At 49.0% G+C, this 3,750-nt stretch overlaps 1 pseudogene; it reads right to left on the reverse strand.

Annotated features, from left to right (window-relative positions):
* Positions 1-652: 652 nt before the first annotated feature.
* Positions 653-2,127, reverse strand: LOC119808458 (annotated as a pseudogene).
* Between the last annotated feature and the right edge of the window lie 1,623 nt (positions 2,128-3,750).

A 3,750-nucleotide genomic window follows, 5' to 3' on the forward strand; every position in this document is an offset into this window, starting at 1 on the left:
GACCCCAGAATGTGCAGGGACCACCTGGCAGTGCTACCCAGCTAGTTTTAAGTCAGGGAGCCAATTCGGACCTCTGCAGGGTCCGACAAAGACCGCTCTACAGCCATGATCCAGAAAAAAAACAAAACAAAACAAAAAAACAAAACAAAACAAAACAAAAAAACAAACAAAAAACCCCGAAAAACAAAAGACTTGTGGGCAAACCAGGCCACACTTGCCTTCAGTCCCAGGAAAGGCTTGCCTCCATATGCTGGGGCCAGAATAGGTACACCAGAGATAGGTGTGATCTCCAGGGGGAGGGGCTTCCAGTTACAAGCTCAGGGGTGGGGCCGCTCCCTTGTGCCTCCTCCCCAACTTCTCCTAGGCCACTTCCTGGAGAAATAGGGCTCAGAAGAAAGGTACCAGCATGCCCCATGGCAAAGAAGGATGCAGAGGGACCCGAAGTCCCTCCCAGGTACAGTCTGAAGCTGCTGACCCATGGGGAGCAGAGAGTTATGGGGTAGGGGACGCACAGAGGGCAACAGGCAAGGGCACCATTTTCTCTGGGCTTTTCAGTTTGAAAGGCAAGGGGTTTGCCACCTGCTGCAGGGCCACCTGACGAGTGGGGATCTCAGGAGGGACTGGATGAGTGGCCCGCAGAGGGCAGGTGGCCCTAGTATTCCCAGAGCGAGGTCGATGGTCTCCGCACAGGCCTTCAGGACCCCAGCGTGATCTCCCTTCAGGCAGCGGCCGCCCACCTTGATGGCCACCTTATTGTAGTCGCAGAACTCCAGGAAGAAATCCACAGGGGTGTTGCTGCTGCTAGTGACGTGATGGAGGAATCATTGCCCACTGTCCAGTACTTGCCCGTGGAGTTTTTGATGTTGTAGGCGCCATCATTGAATTCCAGCTGGAAGACTTTGTAACTGGAGCGGTTGGCATCCAGAGTGCCAGTGACCTTGTGGCAGCCAATGAACCCATGTTCTCCACCGAACACAATAATGGGGCGGTTAATCAGCTTCATGAGGAAGAGTTCAGAGTTCCCTGCTGTCTCCACAGAGGCGGCCTGCTGACCATTTTTCTTGGTGGTCACAAACTTGCTATTGGACACTCTAAGGGTGATGCGCCGGTCGCACCACTCGATGTCAAAGTAGCAGCTGGAATTCTTGGTAGGTGCAGTGGATTGCACCCCTCCGATTACCATCAACATTCAGTACTTGACCCTGTGGATGAGGAAGGCACACTTTCTTGTGTCCCAGTCAGTCTCCAGCTGGAAGGTCTCCTGATCAGTCTCTTCATCCTGATTGGCCGACAGGTTCATTCCCTGGCGCGTGGACACGTTCCTCTCATTGGCCGCCTGCAGCACCACCTGAGCACAGCTCTGCTCCAGGGCGAAGAGCTCATCTTTGCCCACCTTGGTGGCCTTACCAGCCTTGAAGGTGCCACTGGGCCCGGACGGTGGCGAAAGACCTCCTTGCCGGAGCGGAACTCAAGCATGTAGCCCGTGGCGGGCTCGGGCCAAGCCACAAGGCGCCCGTCGTGGTGCAGGAAGCTGTGGTCCAACGTCTGCACGCTGTAGCGCTGGTCCTGGAAGGCCAAGGTGATGAGCTAGTCGACGCCCCAAGGCACGTCGAGGTCTACCGCGATCTCGTCGGCCGTTTGCTCGCTCAGATGCGCGTAGCGCTTGCGGGTGACGCTGTAGATGTTGACCTGTGGGTGCATGGCGATGTGCACGCTCCACTTCTCGGCCGGCAACACGCTCTCCGCGAAGCACTACAGGTGGTCCTCGGTGCCGCTGAAGTAGCGCTGGTGAGCCTCGGATTGCAGCGACCAGCAGCAGTCGTCGTGAGCTACGACGAGGAAGCGGCAGTCGGCGTCAGGCACCTCGCGCTCGCAGCTCACATTGCGGTCCTTGTCGGCGGCCAGGTAGCGACCCTGGTGGCTGCGCAGACACAAGGCCGCGTTGCCTGACTCATCGGGAGGCTGCTCCAGCGTCCAGATATGCTTCTTCTTCAAGCTACTGGCGGATGTGTTCACCTTGAAGCCGAAGGCCTCGGCTGTCAGGTACTTGTTGCCACAGCTGATAAACCCGAACTGGATCTGCACCGCCTTGGCTGTGCGGTTGGCGGTCATGGTGGCAGAGGGCCGCCCGGTGGCCCCGGGAGCTTGGGTGGCTGTGCGGGACCTTCTTTGTTCAGCATGGCTTAACCCGCTGCAGCGCTTCACCTCTAAGATATTTTTGTAATTTATTCCCAAGGCAACCTATGCTTTGAAAAGGATAGTGCTATCACATGCTGTACTAGGTACTTCTTAATGTTGTGATAAACACCATGAGCTATACCCTTAACACGAGAACATAAAGAGGTTTGTTTTTAATCTTACATATTGCAGGCTACCACTGAAGGATGCCCAGGCAGGAATTCAACATAGGAACTGAAACAGAGATCATGGAGAATCAGTGCTTATTGGCAACACTTGCTCCCAGGTTCACATTCAGAAATCTTTTCTTATACAGCCTATGTCTACCTCTTTAATGATAGTGCCACCAAGGGCTTAACTTTCTTAGATCAATAACTCCCATAGTTATACCAATAGGTAATTCTTCCACTGAGGTTCCCTCTTCCCAGGTGTGTCAAACTATAACTAATATTAACCATCACACTCAACAAGAGAAAAACGGGAACAGGGACTATATTTATAGAAAACTCAGCAAATATTGATTGAAAAGCCATTATACCTCCAGCACTAGAAACAAACAAGACACAGTTGCAGAAACTCAGTCACACGCAGCATTTAAATGCAGCTATCCAAACACTAATAATGAGTTGTTGTGAACCCCTATTTTATCTTTCAGTATGTCATAGAAACTTTCCTCTGCAAATGCAAGAGTAACCTTTTGCACATTGTCCTATGGAGTTTCATGAATTGAAAACTCATGTACTGGGGCTTACACTTGGCTATCTTTACTTATCTCCTGATACTTGAGACTATGTCTCCAGCATTCTCTCTTTTCTTTGTAACCATTTTTTATTCCTTTTCACAAAACAATTCAAATTGTGGTTCTATAGTAATAACTTCCAATTTATGTGACATATGAAGTAATATGACATATGAAGCTTAGAAACCATCTAGAGTAAAAGGTTAGGGTTGGGAATGGTACTCAGTGGCAAGCACTCATCTTGTATGCATTGCATGCAGGAGGCTCTAGGTATAATCCCTGGTCTTGAAAAAAAATGAAAAAGAAAATAACTGAGGTAGCAAATTACCCACTAAAATGGGCATTAACTACATTAAATCAATGGTTGATAATTGTGGTGGTTTGAATGAGAACATTCCCACAGTCTCATGATTTGAACAATTGGTTATCATCTTTTGCTGTTTGCAGAGGTTTAGACCTTGTAGGTGAAATACTAAACGGAATATTTGATAGTTAAAGACACCTGCCATTTTCAGTTGCTTTCTCTGATTTGTGCTTCAGGTAAAGAATATTAGTTTTCAATTGCTGTGGTGCCTCCCTGCCATGATAATGATGGACTCTATCCTTTTGGAACCATAAATCCCCCAACAATCCTCCCTCCTGGAAGTTGATTTGGCCATAATGTTTTAAAATCTCAGTAATGTAAAAGAAATTAATATAATATTGATTTTCAACTTTACTAGATCTAGAGACAAGCCTCCCAGAGTATCTATTAAGAGTTAATTTAGATTAGTTTAGCTATTAATGAAAAGGTATGCACTCCGTTCAGAAGCAGGACTCAGAGACCCCTGTAC

Source organism: Arvicola amphibius, chromosome 2 (genome assembly GCF_903992535.2).
Source record: "Arvicola amphibius chromosome 2, mArvAmp1.2, whole genome shotgun sequence".
Classification (NCBI taxonomy): domain Eukaryota; kingdom Metazoa; phylum Chordata; class Mammalia; order Rodentia; family Cricetidae; genus Arvicola; species Arvicola amphibius.